General features: G+C 38.6%; 1 non-coding gene and 1 pseudogene across 1 annotated transcript; both read left to right on the top strand.

The window, feature by feature from the left end:
* Positions 1–6692: 6692 nt before the first annotated feature.
* LOC132280493 (small nucleolar RNA R71) lies at positions 6693–6799 on the top strand. The gene has a single exon (XR_009471583.1). It is a non-coding gene; the product is annotated as a small nucleolar RNA R71 (small nucleolar RNA).
* Positions 6800–7045: 246 nt separating this feature from the next.
* On the top strand, positions 7046–7144 carry LOC132280295 (small nucleolar RNA R71; annotated as a pseudogene).
* Positions 7145–10266: the final 3122 nt, after the last annotated feature.

The following is a 10266-nucleotide window of genomic DNA, read 5'->3' on the forward strand; positions in this document are numbered from 1 at the left end:
ATCATTTCCCATTTCTCACCATTTGGGAAAAGTCCTCACTTTTTTTTATTGCTTTTGCAACTTTTTTTTTTTTTGTAAGCAAGTATTAACCTAGAGTTTAGGCCCTCCACCTTTCGACGCGAGAAGTTCAGTGCTTGATGAGGCTAGAATCCCGGCTACTTAGTGAAAAGGGGTTGTTATCCACCTTTATTAAGAATGAAAGCTTTCAATGCACTACTAGCCCAATTGGGATATAACCAATTCAATAATCAACAAAGCATGTACCCCACAAATGAATGCTAGTGTGCGCCGGTGCTAGTGTAGAATTCTAGAATAAATCTCAAAACAATCACAAAATCAAGATGATGTAGACCACAAGTGCAAGCAAGATATCAATCTTTCGAAAAATTTACTCCTAAATGGCATTCATAAGGCATACAAGGAGTATTGGACTCTCAAGTCAAGCAAATTTTAAATTTTAAGCAATATAATTCTCAAAAGATCAAAATCATAGCTAAATATGGACCAATCATAGAAAATCTCTCAAATACACAAGTCATGCTCAAAATTTTGAAGTTTAAAGCTAATACTGTAAAGTACACCATTACCCCCAAACTTAAACGGCACAATGTCCTCAAAGTGCAAAGAGAACAAAAGGAAAGAGTATACCGGTGCAATTAAGGCAAAGAATGGTTGGGACTGAAGTATCCAAAGTGGGTGGCATGGCCCCCCTAAACTTGGGATTAACTGTGGTCCTGAAATTTGGCATTCGAATAAACTCATCAGATAACCAAAAGGGATAATCAGTGCACAGTGGACATGCAAGTGTAAATGAAATAAAGCAGTAAGAGATGTATAAGGGTGGTCCTAAAAATTGTGTAGCATTCTCTCTCACTGTAGTCACTGTGATGCACCTGATGGAGTCAAACATACAGAGATAAGAATATAATAGATGACATCCATAGCAAAAACATATATAAAGAAAATAAAGTATAGAGTACATCAAAAGATCAAAGCCGACAGACCAGCTACAAATAATATATAGTGACAAAAATGAAGTATAGAGCACAGAGGTGTACTATAAAAAGATAGAAGAAACTGGAAATCTCAGGTGGACGAAGCAGGACGTGCAGGGCGAGCTCCGCAGATATCGCGACATAAGTCTAGGAGTGTAGTCATGACATTCGTGCGGAATGTAGCAAAATCAACTCGGTGGGCTACAGCATCTGCTAGAATGGCAGCAGAATCAGCTCTGATAGCAACCACTGCATCCTCAAGAGCCTGAAGACGCTCTCCAAAGCCGGGGGTCTGACTAGGAGCCTCAGGTACAGATGAATCAGAAAAAAGATCCTGAGTCTACTCCTCATCGTGTACTGGCGTCCCAGCTGGAAAGTGTTGCTCTGCGTCATCTGTAGATCGCTCTAAATCGATGTCAATGTGCTCGGCAACTGGACCTACTGGTACATCATCCGCTACGGGATCTGCTGCTACTACCTCTGGTGCTGCCTCTGCCTGTTCAGCCTCGAGCTCCTCTGCAGCCACTACTACGTGGTCCTGCAGTCTAGTGATAATAGCATTGTAGCTCTTGTTCCAGTCTTTCTTCAAGAAGTGACAGGAACCTCTCTCAGGGTGCTCCTGAGGATGAAAAGGGTAACGCTGGTCGATCAATATCTGGGTGATGAGGTGGCCGAATGGAAGAGACTTAGCCCTTTCGGGCTTCTCCTTGTTGATATACTCGTCGAAAAGCTTCCTCATCACACTCCAGATGAGCGCGGGGATAGATACCCAGTGGCCTATATAAAATGCATAAAGGGCTGTCAAATAGTCTCATCGCTGTTGAATCTTGTGCCCAGCCATATATATATTCCGAAAGAGAACGGAATCAAAGAACCATATGTCATCTGGAAGAAAGGTGCGGGTGACGAAAATCTCGCCATCGGCATGGTAACCTGCCAGAAATACTGCCATGTCGGCCTAAGAATGCCTGTATAGCCTCGGATATAGCTCATGTAGCTCCGGAGGGCATCGGTATGGACAATGGCATGATCGGGCTAGCGTATCCACAGTAATCGTAATCTGATGGGCATCTATAGTAGTGACCAGCTCTGTCGTGGTACGCGGGGACTGTCAGAGGTTCTGGAAGAACATCCGTACTAGCCGCGGGTAGACTGGCTCAGTAACTAGGGCAAGAATAGCTACAAGGCCCCTCTGGATAATATCATGATAAGCTGATCGGGTCAGCACCGATCTGGAGAAGAAAGTTGTGTCAAACACTGACTCATGATCCACTGTCATGCGTACATATCTAGGCGTGGGCCTATCACGCTCTCGAGCTGGTGGAGCTGGCTGGTGTGGTGGAGATGGTAATGGTGAATGCTCAGGTCCAGCATGTGATGGAGATGGTGATGGTGTAAACACAGGCTAAGCCGCAGAAGTGGATGGAATATGATCATCCTCAGCCTCATGAGCAGGTGACTGAGGTGGAGTAGGCTGTAATGGCTCCTCCTGTGCATAAGAGGGCTCTGCTGGCTCCTCTATCCAGGGTCTGATATGTCTCTGAGGCCCGTGTTGCCTCTTGGCAATAGTCTTGCGCTTAGTCATAGCCTGAAAATTAATTTAAAAACTTGCAAGGGGAGTCAGTGCCAGAATTAAGAATTGAATGCACAAAATAGAAACATACATGTCAAATAAGATAGACAAAACATATAGATAACATGAATCTATGCAAGTGACAGGATATGAAGCATGCTAAACAATGTAAGTATGAAATGTATCTAATGTGGAATATCACAGGTATTGGGCATATATGAGATAGCATGAACATAATACATGATGAATGAAGTGTGTGTATGAGATCTGTGAAGTTCTATCGATCACAAAAAATGTGAGATCGATCTCAAAACTTCGATCGATCTGAGAAACTAGAAAACTAAGTTCGATTGATCTCTCAAGATCGATCTAAGATAGAAGTTCGATCGATAGAACTGTGTGAAGAGGAAAACTGAAAAGTCACAGATCTGTGACTTTGGAAGCACGGGGGCCATTCGAATAGTGTCATGGGCCCATCAACACATCATTCAATCAATCCTACTCACTTTACAAAGCCCATACTCCCAAAATCAATTCAAAACTCAAAATATATAACCATATATACAAATCTATATACATATATACACAACATGCTTCAAGCTCCATCAATGGTGGATTTCATCAACAATACATCCTAGATCTAGCATATAGACATCATGTATTGAACAAGTTGAAGCTTGAAATCATAAGGTGTGGCTCGGATCTTACCTCTAGTCGTAAGAGAAGATGAGAGTAAAATAGAGATGAAAATCCGAGAGGAGAGAGAGAGAGTCAACGTTTGGATCTCGCCGGAGATTCGCCGGAGAAGATGGTGAAGATGGGTGCACAGTGGTGACGGGAATGAGGGACCAAGGGTTTGAAGGGTTGGATCGATCTAATGAATCGACCTTGAGACCCTCTAGGTTTATTTTTAAAAACTTTTCCCGATTAGTTCGATCGATCGAACTTTGATGATCTATCTTCAAAGTATTTTTAAAATTCTTGAAATTTTTGAAAAATTAAAATTTAAAATTTGAAAAATAGAAAATATTTTTGGATTTTTTGAAAAATAGAATAAAATAAAATAAATAAAATAAAATCTTTTTGGATTTTTGAAATAAATAAAGTAAAAAGCTTTCTCTTCTCTTTTTTTTTTTTAATTTTGAAAAGTGAAGTAAATAAAAGAAAGTAAAAGAAAGTCTTTTTTTTTTATTTTGAAAAATAAAATGAAATAAAATAAAATAAATATAAATATTTTTGGATTTTTAAAAATTAAAAGGTCAAACAAAGTCAAAGATGGTGAGATGAAGAACTGAGATCAATATGAACAAAATGTTCGATCGATCAGACAGAGAGCAAAAATATGCAGGTTTTTGGTTCAAAAATTTAGTTAAGTGTTGGAACTTGCAGATCGATCGAACTTTGAAGTTGGATCGATCGAAGAACTTCAGATCGATCTTGAAATGTTTTCGATCGATAAGACAGAGAGCTGAAATATGCAGGTTAATGCAGGCTCAAAAATTTTCTAAGTGTTAGATCTCAAGATCGATCGAACTTTGAAGTTGGATCGATCTAAGGTCTTCTGATCGATCTGAGAATAAGTTTGAACGATGGGACAGAGAGGTGATTTGGATGCAGGTCGAAAATTTTTCTAAGTGTTTGATGCAGGTGGAAGTTCGATCGATCGAACTCTCATTTGAGATCGATCAAACTTATGCAAAATGCTCAATCACAACATAAAAGTTCATGCAATCCTAATCACAGTTCCTAGAAATGCATATGAACCAAAAACAAGTATCTAGACTTCGCAAGAAATGAAATTTAAGATAGAAATGAGGGAGGAATAGGGTTTTGACACCCTACAAAATGTTTTTGCTAGTCTTTAATGTCTCTAGCAAGACATTGGGCTCTTTTAGCCCGGATCAAAGATCTTGTAATGCATCCCCTCCTTGTTGGGGTGATAGATGCTTTGAACTCCACCCAACAAATAGTTATTTGAAGAACTTGTTGGATTAAGCTCAAAAGAAACTTTTGATCCCTTGTCAATGCAATCATAACCTTTGGGCTTCCATGCCCTTTCAAAGCAAGAATTTGAAACAACACTTTAAGAATGCAAGGTTGAAGATAATCCCTTTGAAGTTTTGGTCTTACACAAAAGCTCACTTCCTTGGCATTGAAGATCATGACATTTATCTACAACATTAACCTCTCCTTCATATTTGTCAAATGAATTGGGTGTGGGATTGAAGATATTCAACTTCACCTTCATGTGGCCAAATGAGATCTTCATTGTCCCCGTCCTACAATTGATGTTGGCATTAGCGGTTGCCAAAAAAGGAAGGCCAAGGATAACGGGAATTTGGCTTTTAGGATTGGGGACCGGTTCCGTGTCAATGACAACGAAATCAACGGGGAAAAAGAATTTGTCAATCTTAATCAATACATACTTAATTATACCCTTAGGCTTCTTAATGGATTGGTCGGCAAGTTGTAAAACTACCGACGTTGGTTTCAATTCACCTAGGCCCAATTTGACATAAACTGAGTATGGAAGAAGGTTAACACTTGCTCCTAAGTCAAGAATCGCCCGATTAATGATATGATCACCAATGATGCATGAAGTAGTAGGTGAACCTGGGTCCTTAAACTTTGGTAAAGTGTTATGCTGCAAAATTGACCTTACTTGCTCGGTTAAAACCACTTTTCTTGGTGATTGGCTCTTGTTCTTCCGCTTTTGGGTGCACAAGTCTTTCAAGAATTTGGCATAAGCCGAAATTTGCTTGATTTCATCAAAAAGTGGAAGATTGACTTTCACTTGCCTAAACATTTCCATGATTTCATTGGTTTTTGCCTTTTGCTTGTCTTTTGAAATGGATCCTTTTAAGGCATCCGGAAATGGGGCTTTTGGTTCAAAACTCTTTTTAAAAATTTTTTTTCAAGTCTCTTCAACACAAGAAGTTTTCAAATCACTTTGTTTTAAATCATTTTTCAACAAAACCTTTTTAAATTCATTTTTCGGCAAATCTTTCTTCAAATCATTTTCAAAATCATTCTTCAAATCACATTTTGAAGTTTTTTCATTCACAAGATCATGTATATGCAATGAAGGAGGAATGGGATGTGAAACGGGATGGGTGATAACTTGAGGTTGCACTGGTTCACTCTCTTCATTGGATATTTCAACTTGATTGTCCACAATCCTAGCACTCTGCAAGATAGTCACCGCATTAACATGCTCAATGGTGTGGCCTTCCGATGAGGAATAGGTTTCCACAACACATTATTGCTTGGATGGGGCATTCATAGGCATCTTTCCCTTCTCTCTAGCATTAAGAGTGCTTGTTATTTGCCCTACTTGGGTTTATAGCTTCGCAATAGATTGAAAGTGAGAATGAAGCAATTGTGTATTTGCCTCGAGAGTACCCAAAGCATTCAAAACTTTTTTTTCAAAGGCGGGACTTCTAGCATTTCCTTGGGAATAAGATTGGTTTAGAATATGAGAGTTAGCAAATTGAATCCCTTGTGATTGATAAGGTCTATAACCTTGGGATCCTTGGTTTTGAAGTGGAGGTAGAATGTACTTCCCTTGAAAACCGCCTTGGGAAGGGTTTGAGCCCTCTCCTTGGTTTTTCCAAGAGAAATTCGGATGATTTCTCCAACTTGGATTATAATGAGTACCATAAGGATTGTTTCCTTGGTTCACGAAAGCTGCATTGACTTGTTTATTAGGTTCATTTTGCACTTGTCCATGAGGACAATGAGAAGTAAAATGAAGAACACTAGAACAAGTCATACACGTTTCATTTGATACACGATGAGAATGGTTAGGGAAGGAAGATACTTGGTTCACCGAGTTTTGGTTAATCAATAATTGATCAAACCTTTGAGATAAAGACTTTATTTTGGCGGCTATTTCATTTGAATGGTCGACTTGATGTAAGCCAACACTCTTCCTACCTTGTGAATTTATACCATTCTTGGATGATAATGTTCTATGCAAAGAATTTTCACTCATGCTCTCATAGAGACGCCACACGTCATCCTCATGCCTATCAATGTATGAGCCACCCATGGAAGCATCAACCATGCCTTTGTAATTATCCGATAAGCTCTCAAAGAAATATTGAACTAATTGCCATTTGGGCATGTCATGATGTGGACACTTCTTAAGCAATTCATTGAAGCATTCCCATGCCTCATGAAACGTTTCTCCATCCCCATGTGAAAATTCCCGAATTGAGATAAAGACTTTATTTTGGCGGCTATTTCATTTGAATGGTCGACTTGATGTAAGCCAACACTCTTCCTACCTTGTGAATTTATACCATTCTTGAATGATAATGTTCTATGCAAAGAATTTTCACTCATGCTCTCATAGAGACGCCACACGTCATCCTCATGCCTATCAATGTATGAGCCACCCATGGAAGCATCAACCATGCCTTTGTAATTATCCGATAAGCTCTCAAAGAAATATTGAACTAATTGCCATTTGGGCATGTCATGATGTGGACACTTCTTAAGCAATTCATTGAAGCATTCCCATGCCTCATGAAACGTTTCTCCATCCCTATGTGAAAATTCCCGAATTGAGGTTCTTTTGGCATTGGTCTTAAAAATCGGATAGTACTTCTTCAAGAACTCTTGTTGCATCTCTGCCCAAGAAGTGATTGAAAAAGGCCTAAGATTGTTAAATCAATACTTTGTCTTGTCTTTTAAGGTGAATGGAAAAAGTTTGAGTCTTAAGACCTCTTCCGGCATGTTCGTATATTTTACAGTGGAACATACTTTTAGAAACTCATCCAAATGCTTGTAAGGTTCTTCACTTGGAAGTCCATGATAGTTAGGAAGCATTTGAATGGTTTGTGGCTTAATTTCATAATGATGTGCTCTAAATGGTGGCAATTGAATGCATGTGGGTGCATTGTATTCATTAGGCACATAGTGATCTCTTAAAGCAAGTGGAGGATTAGCAATTTGAGGTGCAACATGGGCACCTTGATTTTGATTTCCTTGAATGATGGGAGGTTGTGGAGCATACATTGGCCTTGGTATTCCAAATGGAACTTGGCCTTGTTCTTGTTGTGGTTGGTGAATGAATGGCCTAGGCATATCTAATGGTGCTTGAATGTTCTCATGATGCACATTTGGATGAAGGATACCTTGTTGGTCTATGTGACCAAGGTCCTCTACATGCTCTTCATTATGGCCTTCCATTGATGTAATGGATCGGGTAGAACTAGAACTTCCTCTTCCCCTAGGATTTCTAACTACGGATTCAAGATGAAAATCAAGAGGGACAAGAGCTGGTCTTAGTGATCTACGACCATGCATGCACAATGTAAAAACACATAAACACAATGAATGAACAAACATTTCGGCTTCACAACAATTTCAACGAATCTTCCTCCATAAACACTTAACCCATACTCCTATGCTTTAACAACAATGACGCAAAGAACAATTAAGAATGCCTACACGCGGGCTCACGATTTATCTAAGAATTTAAAAACAAGCCTCCACACGGGCCGACGATTTAACTAAGGGATTGAGTAAAGAAAGTCTCACAAAGGTCCTATAGCACTTCAACTCCAAATTTATAGCTTAGCTTAGCAATTTTTAAAATTTTTAGCATTTTTCCTTTCTTGCTTAGCTCCTTTATTTGAATGCTCCTTTGCCTGCCTCCTAGCTTAATACTCCTTGTTAAAGATGAACAAACACAATAAGTAACAAAAAGAAAATTAAAAACAAAGTCAAGACACGATCAAAAGAGTACTAATTCCTAATTGATTCCACAAATATGACGTTGCCTAGTCCCCGGCAACGGCGCCAAAAACTATGGTCGTCGTCCTACCATAAGCTTAAGAGTGTGCATTAAGGTGAGGGCCAAGTTTTGCATTTATAGAAGCCACTACTACCTTCACTAAAAATATAGTTAGGGTGAGTAGGGATCGTCCTAAGGGATTGGAGTCGAATTTGGTTGTGGAATCACTATTAGAGTTAGTAGGTCGAATGATCAAACAAATGGTTGGTTGGTTGATTAAATTAGAGAGCAAATTAAACTAAATAATTGAATGCAATAAAGAGTAAGTAAGAGAGAGAGATCTTGGGGTTTAGAGGTCACCACCAAATAATACTTTTCTACACCCTTAACTACTGATTAATGAGGGAAATGTGTGTTGCAATATTGATGTGTGTGTTTGTTTAGTTGATTCAATTAGCAAGGGTGACCAATTAAGCATACATTGTCTAATCAACATGTGAAAAGCACAATATATCTAACAATTAAGTATATATTGTCTAAATAGCATATGAAAAGCACAATATATCTAGCAAGTCATTAATCCTTTCATTAAGCTCACAAGCCAAATACACCACAAGATTAAAGACATGTGCTACTTGCACTCAAAAGTATGGAACATCAAACAACAAGCATAGATTGTCCTCCCATTTAACAACTATGCTACCACTACACTACAATTAAGCTAATGACATGAAATTAAACTAATTAAGCTAAGGGAGAGGCACAATTCATCAAGAAATGATCATGAACCATCTAGAAAATTACGAGAGCATTCCTTTAAGCACTATGTTTTGACAATCTCTAGATCTATGGCATTAATACACATAGACATGCACCAATAACATAAGAAATAGAGACAAACACATGAACATCTATTCTAGCATACATAGAAATATGGATAGAATGAAATGATCAATTGGAAGCATTAAACCACATAAATCATTGAATAAACAAGATCTATATATATATAAGTGCCAAAACATGTATTACAACACTAATCCCTCAATAATACACAAAATCAAGATGTAGAAAGCATGTTTGGGGCTAACTCTAGCCCCAAGAGGATGTCTAGCCACTCATGGTAGTGCTTCTCCAACCCTCAAGGGCTAACTTCATGGTAGAGATTTGCTTCTTGGTTGATGAAGAGTCTCCAATGGTGTCTCTAGCCTCCTCTTCCTCTAAGTTTGCTCTCTAAGAGTTCTTACAAGGTATGAGATGATATGATGTGATATTGTATGATATGATGTGAAAAGTAATCCTTATCCTTATATAGGTAGGTCAAATGACACCCAAAATGAGTTTGGGTCGTGCACAAAATATTCCCCAATGATTGGATAAAGGACAACTTTTTGTGAGTTGGAAATTTAACTTTTTCGCACTGGAGGAAGTTCGATCGTTCGAACCTTGGACTTGGATCGATCGAACATGGCTGAGATCTATCAAACTTAGGCTGGATCGATCCTCAATGGTGGCGCTTTTTGGATAAAAACAAATCTGAGATATTTTAAAGATATTTTTACGAAAAGGACAAAAGTGGTTGGTAGGGTGGTACAACTAGATAAGATCAATCATTTGGATAAGGACAAGGCAGTTCGATCGATCGAATAATGATGTTGGATCGATCGAACTTTTGAGATCTCTGAAAATGTCATCATGGCTCTGATCGATCTTGAAGTGCTGAGATCGATCATGTTGGATTGATCGAACTTTGATCTGAGATCGATCGAAGATGTTGATTTCCACCTTTTTCTTCCTTTTACTTCCACTTGGCTCCTTTCTTTGATTCATCCCTCTGCTCTTATTTGGCTGAGTTAGCTTATTTTTGAAATAAGTGCCTGAAAATGGAAATAATACGAAATTAATCTAAAACGGTAAAGTAAGATAGAAAAAGGTACTAGAATGCCTAAGCTTAAGGG

Source organism: Cornus florida, unplaced genomic scaffold (assembly GCF_030987335.1).
Source record: "Cornus florida cultivar Cherokee Brave unplaced genomic scaffold, ASM3098733v1 CherokeeBrave_3.0.0_Hap2_Chr10, whole genome shotgun sequence".
NCBI lineage: Eukaryota > Viridiplantae > Streptophyta > Magnoliopsida > Cornales > Cornaceae > Cornus > Cornus florida.